Genomic DNA, 14,076 nt, shown 5'->3' with positions numbered 1-14,076 from the left:
CCTGACATCATGACCTGAGCCGAAACCAAGAGCTGGCTGCATAACTGACTATGCCACCCAGGCACCCCAACAAAATTATTTTTAATGTCACTATGAAAACAGTACGTTCCTCATACTGAGAAAAACAACAACACACATACAAGCTGTAACTTCTAGGCTTGGTTCTTGATATTTCAAAGGAAATTAGGAAGAACCTTTATCTACCTTACCTGGATTTTCAAGCCTAATTGTTTTTCAGTAGTTTGCTTGGTAAAGGGATCCATTACTTGCTCCCTGTCATCCTGGAATACTCAGGACACTTAGCTTTACTCTGCACGTGGACAGCTTACAGGAACATGGGGTTAGGAGAAAACAGAGTGAAATAATTTAATATTTAAGATACATTCTTTTGTAACAATTAGTTTTCTTGGAGCCACACAAAGACTCAATATTATCCCCTTTTTTCACCTTATTATTTATGTATATGATTTCTAATAAAATATCACCATTAAAAGCATGCTCCAAACATTTATTTTACAAAAGCCAGTTTTATATGCTTCCTTTGAACTTAATATAATTGTCTTATCATCAGTTAAATCATTATCCTCAGATTTAACAAAAACATGTCCCCAAGTGTTCGTCTAATCATATTATAATTTTTCCTTTGGCAAATTTCTATATTTTAATATATTGCAATAAATAAAATGCTTCCTGTTATTTTCCATGAAACCATAGAAAAACACAGCCAAATTATCTGAGGATGAACTGAGAATCAATGAACTGCAAATGATCTTAATAGCCATTTATCCTGATAGGATAAATAGCCAATGCTATGGACTGTAAGTAAACCTAAATTAGCACTGAAAGACTGTCCTATAGCTACAGTTTGAATTCTTTCAGTGACAGATGTTTCATTACACCAGAAAGAAACCTTTACACTTTGTTATTTTAAAAGCTCTAATTTTAGAAGGAGCATCTTATATTAAACCAAGTCCTACCTTCCTTTAATTTTTACTGATGGTTTGTATTACCAGTCATGCAGTCATTTTTTTCTTTTTTTTATTAGTTTCAGAGGTTGAATTTAGTGAATCATCAGTTGCATACAACACCCAGTGCTCATTCTATCATTAATGCCTATTCTCCTTAATGCCTGTCACCCAGTTACCCCATCCCCCCACTCTCCTCCCCTCCAACAACCCTCAGTTTGTTTCCTAGAGTTCAGCATCTCTTAAGGTTTGCCTCCTGTCTATTTTCATCTTATTTTATTTTTCCTTCCCTTCCTCTGTGTTCATCTGTTTTGTTTCTGGTAAATGGATAAAGAAGATGTGGTATATTTACAATGGAGTATCACTCAGGCATCAAAAAGAATGAACTCTTGTCATGTGCAACAAAGTAGATGGACTAGAATATATTATGCTAAGCAAAATAGGTCAGTCAGAGACTGACAAAGACAAATACCATATGATTTCCCTTATATGTGGAATTAAAGAAACAAAACAGTATGTAGTCATTTAGTGTAAGCTTGACCTTTCTGAACAACAACCCTTCCAAGATTAAGGACCATCACTTCCTTCCATAAGTATCTTATCTCAATCAATACTTCTACAGACTTCTTGTGGACTCCAGCCCTTGTCACACACCTTTTTACTTTTCCTTGGGATACATACTCTTACTGCGTCTAGCTCATCTTTCTGTATTTCCCTTGCCCTGATACTATGTAGCCATGACTATCCCATAAAGGAGCTTTCCCATGTCAGCAGTTAAGTGGACCTACCCTCATTTAAGAGGATGACAGTAAAGCAACTCCATTTCTCTATCTTTCTTAAAAGAAATGTAGAGTTCCCTGATTCAAATAAAGCAAGGAAGAAGAAAATGAAATGACGAGAGAGCTTTTATTTTCTTTTTCTTTTTTTAAAGATATTATTTATTTATTTGCCAGAGAGAGAGAGCACAAAAAGGGGGAGCAGCAGAGGGAGAGAGAGAAGCAGGCTCCCCATTGATCAGGGAGTCCAATGTGGGGCTCAATCCCAGGACCCTGAGATCATGATCTGAGCCAAAGGCAGATCCTTAACCCACTGAGCCACCCAGGCGCTGTCCCCCTCTTTTGTTAAGATTTTATTAATTTATTTGACAGAGAGAGAGAGCGTACGCGCACAAGCAGGCAGAGCAGCCGAGGGAGAGAGAGAATTTATTTTCCGTTAAAATAACAAATGAAGGAGACAAAGACTTAACTGAACTGTCCTGAAATCTGTCTCATGCAGAAATATGTACAAAATAGGTTCACGGACTCTATGAATGGAGGCAATTCTTTCTTACAGAACGTGTTTCAAAAATTCTATGATGCCTTTTCTTATAAAATAAACTATGGATAACTCAAGTAGGTGAATTTTCGTTACTGAAATGCAAGTGCGGACAAACCACTGTAATCAATTTCCAAATGGACCTTTATGGTAACTTTGTACAGATCAATTAGATAAATATGTCAATGGAAAAACTGGCAAAGGATGTGTATAGATGAAAAAAACTAAATAAAATGGCAAAGTATTATGAAGTTAAATGAAGAAATGCAACTTGAACAATAAGCACTCTGTTTTGTATATCATTATGAAATAATGTTCATTTATTTTTGTTACTAGTGATTTACTGTGCTGTGATATGTATAACTTCACTCTGAAAAGCAACTTTGGAGGAATGTTTTTAATGCCTTAGAAATGGACACATTCTTAGAAATAGTAATGTGCCTTCCTAGGAATTAATCTTTAATTAAATGTACTCACAAGTATGTCTGTGTAAGTATATTCATTATGTTATTTGTAATAGCAGAAAATAGTGTGTACATCCTTCATGGTCAAAATAAGGGGTGATCAAAATGTTCAATGCATTTATCTCATGCAGTGGTTATATATACACATTATACTCCAATTTCCTGAGCAATGATCTTGACATTTAGTATTGTTATAATTCATTTTGAGAGAAAAGATCACAGGACGCATAAAGAGTTATAGAATATGAATTTTAAACACTGGCACTGTATAAACTGAGAGAAGATATACACCATCTTATTAATTTCAATGCATTAATTTGGCTACAAGAAGACAGATATTTTTAGGGAAATTAGAGGGATAAAGGACAAATCGGAACAAGGAACATGTTATTGGTTGAATTACATCTCCCAGAGTAATACCCAGTATCTCAGATGTGACTATATTTCGCGCAGTATGTAAAGAGGTAACTAAATTAAACAGATATAGTGAGGGTGGGCCCTATTCTGGTAAGACTAGTATCCCTAAAGAAAGAACAGGACACAGACACGTATGCGCAAAAAAAGGACCATGTGAAGACAGACAGACAGAGACGTTGGCCACCTGCAAACCAACGAGAGAAGGCCTCAGAAGAGGCCAGTTCTGTTAACACCCTAATCTCAGACTTCCAGCCTCCAGAACAGAGAGAAAATAAGTTTCTGTTGTTTAAGTCACCTAGCCTGTGGTACTTTGTAAGTAAGCTAATACAGAACATAATTACTAAATAAAAAGATAAGCACGATGGGAATTTGCTGATTATACAAATCACTATCTCCATATGACAACTGAACTATGACTAAAGACTGGGAGGACCAAACCATTACAGATCAATGCATTTTATGTGTGCTGTCTCTGTGTGGTGACTGAGCCTGCTCCCTCCCGCCTGGCTGTTCCTGTTTAATGCCTCACCTTTTCCAAAAGTTCAAGGTTTCCATATGCAACAGCTGATTTTGGACACCAGGGTTTTTTGTGTTTTGTGTTTTGTGTTTTGCTTTTTAATTTTTATGATTAGAAAACAGAAAAAAACACTTGAAAGCTATAAACTAGGTTTATGATTTTTGAGTTTGAGACTTAAAGTTACCTTCAGAACAGGGAAGTTTATTGTTTGCAGATAATCACTTTAATGGGCTTTCAATTTGCAGATAATCACTTTAATGGGCTTTCAATTATGCAATGTTTAAGCAAGTTCCCATTCTGGGATGCTGACTGTCCAGACATCCTGGCTCCAAGAAACTAAACTGTGCTAATTGATAATATACAAGACTCTTCATTCATTATGTCTGTAGATTCGTATCCCACTGAGAAATGTTTCTTTTATAAATATGGATTTAGACTTCATTTCCCCTAATTACATTTATTGTTTCTTGGCAAATGTGTTGTGTCTGTAGCCTTCTTCTAGCATTTGCTTGAGATACAGAAAGCAAGGGTGTTGTGATGTTTTTGGATCCCATCCTAGCTGAGAGACCATAAAGATGACCTGACTGGGACTGTGGAAGTTTATGGTAGAATCTACATTAAAGATCCATTCATGGAGTTACTTTTATAGGAAGTAAGTCAGATATGGACAAATGCAGTGATATATAGGATTCATATATTCTGATGGATTATGTTCATGAAGTCCTAAGATACAGCCAAGCTCTGTATGGAGAGAGGGCTGTTTTCTAATGAAGAGAGTTGGAAATGTCAAGTCCAGTCATTTTGGAAAACAGCCAATCCAGGGGCAGGAAATGAGCACTAGAAAAGCGAACTTTAGACTTGGTAAGGGAGAAGGGCAGTGATGAAATTATTTTTGTTAGCCCATGGGGAAGTTCAGATGCTCAGCTCCAGGTGAGAGTGACTCAAGAATATGCTGACTGGAGAACACTAAGGTGCCTCCTGCAATTGGAGCTGAGCCAAGTCTAGTCACAGAAGGGCTTGTGCAGCATAAGGGCAGCCATAGTTTGTGTGGCAGTTTCCTTTTACAGCCTCATATTTACTCATTGTTTTCCAAACGCTGGAAGCGTGATTGTGCCTCCAAATAGCACCTAACAGCTAGGCTCATTCTTGAAAGGCTCTTTTAAATTTATTAAACAGAGTCTGCTGACCATTGGAGACAATATGACTAATAGAACCAATAGATGAAATCAGGATTCTAGTTTGGTCTAATTAGATACCTGGACTTGACCAGGATGATCATTATAGTCAACTACCAGAATGAGCATTTTCTAGGTTATTGCATGTTATTGACATATAAACGTCGTTATTTTTGAACATCAATACAGTACTGAGTTGTATGTGTGAAGCAAGAGTCACGTAGATTTAATGAGACCCTGAACTCAATTGGAACTGATGCCACGCAAGGTGCTTCTGAATTGTGTTTCTTTAAAAGAAAGAAGCATGGTAACAGTGAACCATCACTTCTCTTCTCCCTGCTCTCCTTCCTTCCCCCCCACAGGATGACTACTGCAAAATCTCATGACTTTCTAAGTGAAGTCTTGACAATTTTCTGGAAAATGAATTGAGTTGATATAAAAGTGGCTTTTTAAAACCTATTTTAAAAGTCTCTAGAAAATGTATTTTTTAGTTCCCACTGGTTATCGTTTTCCACTCATTATCATCTTTAAAGCTTCATCCAAGATTTCCACATCATAGACGCAATGGTCCATAGTCCAAGGCTTTTAGTTCATATCAATCTTTAATCTCACTTGGAAGTTTGATTAATAAGACAATAAGAATATAATACTCAGTCTTTCAATGATACACATTGATGTATTTTTATTTAAATTTATGTATCAGTAAGAATTCTTCAGAAAACATAAACCATGTGAAGTATCTTATGGACAAAGGGACATAAGTAGGAACTAGGTGTGAAGTAGATGTATGGGCACTGGAGGGGTTGAAGGAACAAGTTCTAAAATGGATCCAAAAGGGAAGCTATGTGCTTATGGACACCATGGAAGCCATGTTCATGTCAACACTAGGAACCTGAAAAAAGGAATTTCTAAAGCCTCATTCTAAAAGAAAGGGAGCCATCAATAAGCCTCTTTTTACTGACACCCCAGATTGCTGAAGAATGAACCCTGTTACCTCTTGGATCTTTCCAAGGAGCAACAACATAAGAAGTTGCAGGGAGATTGTCTATTTGTCAAAATCTGCCTTCTGGTTTGGCTTGAGATTTTCTGTCTAGATGACCCTAATTCACTTCCAATAGAAGTAAAGCTTCAAGAAATCTTGGAGACATGTCTTAACCTTCAAAAGAAGGAAGATGAAATGGAGATTGAGAGCCAATCTAAATATCAATGACAATTTTTTAAGGCCAAAATACTCATAAATACTTATAATCAGCATTATTTTAATCAAAGAAAACACTTTTGGAAAGGGGACAAAAACAACTTTCTTCAAATCAAAATACTTGATTTGATGAAAATATTAGTAACAAGAAACATTCAAAGAACATGAAGTTCACTCAATTGAAACAGCCTAGGCTGTCTTCTGGCCTTTCTGCTAAATTTGGAAAGTCAACATTTTTTCATTGAAAATCACTCCAGGAAACAAATCTTGATTTCTTATTTTTGCCACATGTCGCATTGATTTAAAACCTGGGGAGATTTTGAGGAGCTGCCTTGTTGAAATATTAGAAAAAAAAAAATCCATGAAAATTTCCTTTTTTTCATTTAAAGTTTATACAAATATCTTATGTTTTCTATCTTTTTTCTTATTTTTAACTGAAGTATAGTTGAAATAATATTATAATAATTTCAGGTGTACAACATCATGATTTGACAATTATGTACATTATAACATGCTCACCACAATAAATGTAGTTACCATCTGTCACCATATAGTTATTACAATATTATTGACTATATCCCCTATGTTCTACTTATCATTGCTGTGACTTATTTAGTTTATAACTTTTACTTGAAAATATTAAAATCCTTAACGTAAGGGTTAAGGTGAACCATTTCCAGTTTGCTAGTAATTTACCTGCTTTGTAAAATGTTACCATTTTTAAGTGTTTTTAATTAGTTTTTCACAAATCTATAGAAGAATAATGATAGCTTCATTACTGAATATTTCCTTTGACCCCTGATATGCTCCATTTTAAGAGCCACTTGTGTTCTAGGCACTGTTACTCTTAAATATCCTTTGTAATACCATATGTATGCATATTAAAACACAACCACACTTCAAATCAAATATCAGTGTGTGCCATAAAGTGCTGACAGAATTTTGTGTAATTTTTCCTTCGAAATTGCTCTTTGAACTATGAATGAGTTATGTTTAATTTGTGCTTGGTTTTTTATTTCTTAAAAATTATCACACAACCTTGGGAGTTCATGTTGGATCAAACATAATCTAGCCTTCAAACACTTCTCGATTTTTGTAAACTTCTTTTGCATATCAACATCATAATTAACCAAGTTCACGTGTTACGTGTATAGATACCCAATCAATCAAAATTTTATTGATTTTCATTTGTGATGGTACTTATATAGATTGATATTTTGTTTTGTCTGTCACCATCTCAAAAATACTTAGAGGCCCCTGAAAATCTCTTTGGCTTTTCGCTGTTCACTAAGCTTATTATGACAAAAACCAAAACAGCCTGATCTTAAAAGTGATTGAATACGTGGGCCCCTGAACACAATTTTTGGCCAGAGTGTACAGCTGCTGGTTTCTCAGTTTTTCTGTCCGTTTCGCTCCTCTTTTTCTCACCCAGGGAGTACATTTGTTGGTTATACCTGTATTGTGGTCTGTTGTTTACATTTATGAATCATCTTCATAGAAACAACCCCCCCAAAGAATAGTATGTTAAATACTGTATTTGTTTGCTCAGGCTGCCATAACAAAGGACCCAGATTGGGTGGTTAAGACAACAGTTCTGGAGCCTAGAAGTCCCAGATCCGAGGCGTCAACAGAGTTGATTCTTTCTGATGGCTGTGAGGGAGAATTGGCTGCACACCTCTCTCCTGGCTTTTGGAGGTTTTCTGGCAATCCTTGGCATTCTTGGCTTTTGCTATATCATTTTGATCTTTGCCTTCATCTTCACATAATGTTCTCCCTGTTTGTCTAATTCAAAACTTCCCCTTTGTATGGGATACCAGTCATATTGGATTAGGGGCCCACCCTTCTCCAGCAGGATTTCAACCTCATTTAACTAATTACATCTACAATGACTCTATTTCCAAATAATTCACACTGTGAGGTACTAAGGAATTGGTGGGGGATGGGGGATAGGATTCAACCCACAACACATGCAATTGATGTTGAATAAAGTTTTGTGGGGTTTTTTGGTTTGGTTTATTTTGGTTTTAATGAATGGTCTGTGTACAATAAACATTTACTTAATCACAATCTGGTAACTCAGAAAAAAGCCTTCATTCAATGCCAATGTTAATACTAGGTAACCTACCACCACAAGCAAACTCTTGCATCCCATGCCAAGACTTTCCTCCCCAAGCCAATGTATAGTAGCTGGTGGATTTGGGAAAGAGAATGAATATAATAGCTCATCTTCTTTCACACCAAAACTTAGGTCTGTTTAGATTATTCTACATTTTTCATGCTCTTTGGCATTAAAAAAAAAGAAGACATGTTTTGTTTTCCTTATATTTTTTCTCTCTTGGTTTTTCTTTGAACATTTTCCAACCACTAAGAATGTTGTGCATTAACAAGGGAAAGCCCAAATTAAAGGAAGCTAGTGGTTTGGCAGTTGGAAATCGTTAGAAATAGTTTTGCTAAAATATCTTTCCACTACCATGTTTTAACTTGTCTTAATAGTACTGAATATATCCTTTTATTAGTTGCAGAGAAGTCTATGACTATTTACCTGTCTGTTAGGTTCACCTATTATAAGGAACACAGAGGAGAGGATTCTTTGACTTCAGGACGCTATTCATTTGCAGAGTGTGGATTAGCTAAAAACCAGTTTTGGCTCATGATAGTGGAAAGTCACTCAGTGGGAAGAGGAGAGGACAGTGTTCCTATTCTCTTATCTGTATAATGAGTATTTAGTTTCCATGGTCATTGCAAGTTCACATCAACAGCAACAGTGTTGTAACTGAGTTCTACTTTTTATGCAAACTTCTGGCAAGCTGTTCTTTCATTTCACTTTCTTAAATGGGACAACTGAAAGCATGCAGATTTTGTTTTTGGGTGAGCCTAGGTTCAAGTAGAAGCTTGGCAATTCTATCAGTTGTCTTGTTTAAATCCTTTGCAGCTTCAGTTTCATCAAGCGCCAAGTGGAGATGATAGGACTTATCTCACAGTTTTATAATAGTGAGGATTGAAACTAAGTAAGGTCATGTATGGAAATATATATAGTATAGTGCCTAATTTCTATTCATTAGGGAATGATTTCTTCTAGAGATATTTGATCATTTCTTTCCATTGAGATTTTAACAACATTACCCCACTGTATTTTGTTAGTTTCCGCTTTCCTATCTAAATTCCTTGTCTAATGTGGAAAGTTTTCTTCCATTATGCTCTTGATTGCCATTTTTGTTTTGCATATTCTGTTTTCTTACTTGCAGGTTGCCTCTTTGTGATCAATTTTTCTATGTACCAAATATTCTCTTGTTTCCAATTAATTCCTTCTGCTCTCTGGGAGAGTTCCTCTAGTCTTTCTCCTGTTTTATTTGTGTTTTCCATGAAGCTGCTTTTGCTACTTACTGGTTCTAAATGGTAATTTTATTGGGCATGGTTAGTTGACTTCCTGGCATCCATTCCACCAACCCCCCACTGTCATGAGGATTTGGAGTCATGAGGTTTGTGTGTTTCATTCACTCTTCTCTCAGCTCCATGGATGGAGCCTGAATGTTCGGAGACAACCCATAAAATATTATCCCCTTGGGATCACTGGTTCTGTGTTGGACACTCAATCTGACTTACTTCAATCAGACTAGAGCCAAGTTGCTGAAAGGGAACTTTTCCTTCTTCTGGACAGTGTTTGGGGTTTATAAATGTGAATGATGCAACTGCTTTAGCTCTTCTGCTACCTTGAAAGAAGCTAAGGTGAGACCAAATCCAAACTAACAAGGGGAGAAGTACGCAGAGAAAAATGGGACACCAAGCAAGAGCTTTGATCAAACCCCGCCTGAAGCCTGACCTAAATGAACTTTCAAGTGGGACAATGTATGTTCTCCAAAGGTTAAATTACTTTGAATTGGATTTTTCTTGAAACTTCCAACACTTTAACCTATTTACTCTGCTATATTATCACTTTCATTTTGTTCTACTGACTTTAATTTGTTAACATTTAAGAGTTTCAGTGTTCTTTTATCTAAATAAGAAAAGATGACAGCCATTTGCTAAAGTTATACTCTATTTTCCATAAAAAATCTTTAGGATAAAATTGCACCTCTCCTTTTACTACTTTATAACACTTTTACTATTTTGTAATATTGTAACAGATCTAGTTGTTTTCTCTTTATCCCTCTTTTCAAAAGGATAATTTATAGAATCTTGTTCTTGCTAAAATTTTGTTATTGTTTCAGATAGTCTTCAGCTATTTTAAGGGTCTTAGAGCATGCAGTTTCTTGAGATGCGCCTTCAGTTCTCCATTTTTAAGGAAGAATTCACAATCTTAAGTGGTGTGTGATGATTGCAGGCTTTTATATCTTTATTGATCAGGATTTATATTGCCTAGTTCTCACGCCTTAGCATCTGTCAAGGCCCCATCCCTATAATGTGATCTGAAATGAATCCTCATTGCTGCATTCAGAACAGCAGCTCCTAGCTCCCCCAAGGCTTCCCTTCTGCGATGCTGCTTTACTTCCTTGTTACAGCACATCCCACTCTCTATCGTACTATACATTTTACTTTCACTGTTTTTGCCGTTACTGTCTGTGTAAGCTACACAGTATTCCATAATGAAGATATGCCATAATTTATTCAATCTCTATTCCACTAATGGGCATTAGGAATGTTCCCATATTTTTCAATAAATATTAACTACTAGTAGTGTTATGAATAAAAGATAGCGTGCTGGCACCGAGAATACTGGGGAAAGGAAAAACTGACTTTTTTTTCGTAGGTAGATGATGAGCTGAAAATGTTTCATTTCCACTTAATTCTTTGACTACTTTTGCAGGTTTACGCTTTCATATATTGGAGGCCTTTTGTCTCTGGTAGTGGTAAACATCTTTTACTGTTTTTCTATTATTTGTGTCTCTTAACCACTTATAGTAAGTCTCTATCGGTGATTTAATTTGCATTTCATGAATTGCAAATTTTTCCTTAGTCAATCACTTGTCTTTGACATTGTGTTTATTGACAAATTTTTGCATGCTATATATTTTTGAAGTGACCTCTAGGCACAATGTAGGGCTTGAACTCCTGACCCCGAGATCAAGAGTTGCATGTTCTACTAACTGAGGCAGCCAGGTGCCCCTACATAATTTTTTAATATTACTTCAAAAAATAGTCCTTACCTGGTCATTTAGAATTTATAGCTAGTTTATTTAACGTAACTGGAACTTCCTTCCTGTATTACAATGGGGTATGTTAATTTAAAAGCCACTTCAAATACAAAAAGGTGAATTTGTTTTTATTAAAACAATTTATAGATAACATACTCATTTTAGATAAAATTTAGATGTAATAAAGATTTGAGATTCAATCATTCTTGTAGTATTTTGCTACTACTCTTTACCTAATGCTCAGTTTTTAGACATTTAAATATAGACCACTAAAGTACTGTAAGACTTGCTTGCTTTTACATTCCCTAGTGTTATTGGGGTTTTAAAAAGAACTTGAAAATATTTGCCTACTTTGGTTTAGATGATAACTAAATTTAAGACTTTCAGGGTTAAGAATAGGGTGAACAACCCTGAAATTTTAATGGTTTACCAAGATAAAAGATTATTTCTTGCTTACACAATAGTCCAACATGGATCTGATCCATGATATTAGACAACTCTTCCCTCCAAGTGGCAATTATGGGTTTGAGGTCCCTTTCATCCTTTGGCTCTGTCTGGCTCTACATTCTTCCAGTCCTTCTATTCAGCTGGAAGATGGAAATACAAAGGCAGGATCACTTGGGAAAATTCATGGGCTTGCAAGGATCCTACTTCATTTCTAGGCATTCTTTGGCCACTCACTATCCCCTACTAAGTCATGTGAGCCACCCAACTAAAAAGGTACCTGAGACCAGTTTGAACATGTATTCTCTGTCACAAAAATGAACACAAAAATTAATACAAGGGCGTTATTTTTCTTAAAATTTGATAATTATCTATAAAAATCTAAAATTATTCAGAATGTAACTCTAGGCCATGGTCATAATGCATTCTTTTATTTCTTGCACAGTGTTCACATGCACATCTCATTCAAACACTCTCTCACTAATTGGTGATGTCGACTGGAGCTCCAACCATGTACCCAATTTTTTTTAAGATTTTATTTATTTATTAGAGAAAGAGAGCATGAGCAGGGGGGAGGGAGGCACAGGAAGAAGCAGACCGCCACTGAGCAGGGAGCCCAACGTGGAGCTCAACCACAGGACCCTGAGATCATGACCTGAGCCAAACCATGTGCCCATTTTAATAGGACCCTGGTAGCCAGGCAGTGCCAAAGAGAACATGATTCATGACCAGTGAAAATTAATGTTAGAGACATTTTTTTTCTTTTTTTTAATTTAAATTCAATTAGCTAACATATAGTACATCATTAGTTTCAGATGTAGTGTTCAATAATTGATCAGTTGCTTATAACACCCAGTGCTCATCATATCATGTGCCCTTCTTAATGCCCATCACCCAGTTACCTCATCCCCCCACCCACCTCCCCTCCAGCAACCCTCAGTTTGTCTCTTATAGTTAAGAATCTTTCATGGTTTTTCTTCCTCTCCGATGACTTCCCATTCAGTTTTCCCTCCCTTACCCTACAATTCTCTGCACTGTTTCTCATATTCCACATATGAGTGAAACCATATAATAATTGTCTTTCTCTGATTAACTAATTTCACTCAGCATAATACCTTCCAGTCCCATCCATGTCGATGTAAATGGTAAGTATTCATCTTCTCTGATGACTGAGTAATATACTATTGTATATATGAACCATATCTTCTTTATCCATTCATCTGTCAATGGACATCTTGGCTCTTTCTACAGTTTGGCTATTGGGGACATTGCTACTATGAACATTGGGGTGCAGGTGCCCCTTCGGATCACTACATTTGTATCTTTGGGGTAAATACCTAGTAGTGCAATTCCTGGGTCATAGGGTAGCTCTATTTTTAACATCTTGAGGAAGCTCCGTACTGTTTTTCAGAGTGCCTGTACCAGTTTGCATCCCACTGACAGTATAAGGGGGTTCCCCTTTCTCCACATCCTCGCCAACATTTGTTGTTTCCTGTCTTAGAGACATTTTAAGTATTAGGTACATAAAGATACCAGTTAATATTTGAGAGACTGTGATAAATGTAATGCTTTACGTTTAATCAACTAGCTTAAGATATAAATGAATATATCTGTATGTCTATATGCTTATCCATAATTCTATTCCTATCTATCAAGATTAATTAATGAATAAAGTGATTAAAACCTTTTATTTTAGTTTCTGGTCACTTAGACCCAGACTGACACCCAGTCTCTGCAGACTTCTTTATCCACAGCTGAAACACTGAGCTTTCATTTACACTTTGTTTCTCTTCTATCTTTATGATGGAAGAATGACTATGGCCATTCAGGAGTAAGATGAGTAATTCAAATTTACCCCTCATTTTTGGCAATATAGTCCCCCTTAACTTTTTGCTGTATTGCAGTACTTATACTAATGCCTATTTCCAGAGATGAGATGTACATCTCACTTCTGCCTATGGTCTTTTATTGTATACTCTGAGCTGAATCAAAGCATCTTACTCCTCCTGGTATCTTCCTAGTACTAAGGTCCTAATCCTATACTTCTATCAAGTAACTGACACTCTGCTACTTTATGATAATCATCTCCATTATGATCTGTGTGGGAACTCAATTTACAGATCACTGTCTGTTTGAATAGGCTTTCCCTAATTTGGACCTTCTTCATGCCTACTAAAGTTAACTATGCTGGCCACTACTTGTTGTATTAAACTTCAAATTAATAACCTCCATCAGGTTCTGGTTCCTTAGGTTCAGACCCAATCTATGATCCAGTCTAATTCTAAACTCTTCCATCCCCCAATCTTCCAATTCTTGGGTGGGCCATTTATTTACCCAAGACTGTTCCAAATCTCAGCTAAAAATGCTGTTTGTGTGTGTATGTGTGTATGTGCATGTGTGTATGTCTATGAGTGTGTATGTGTGTTCACTGTATTTGATAATAAACCATT

The sequence above is a fragment of the Ursus maritimus genome, unplaced genomic scaffold (genome assembly GCF_017311325.1).
Source record: "Ursus maritimus isolate PB19 unplaced genomic scaffold, ASM1731132v1 scaffold_4, whole genome shotgun sequence".
NCBI classification, from domain to species: domain Eukaryota; kingdom Metazoa; phylum Chordata; class Mammalia; order Carnivora; family Ursidae; genus Ursus; species Ursus maritimus.
This window is presented reverse-complemented; position numbering follows the sequence as displayed.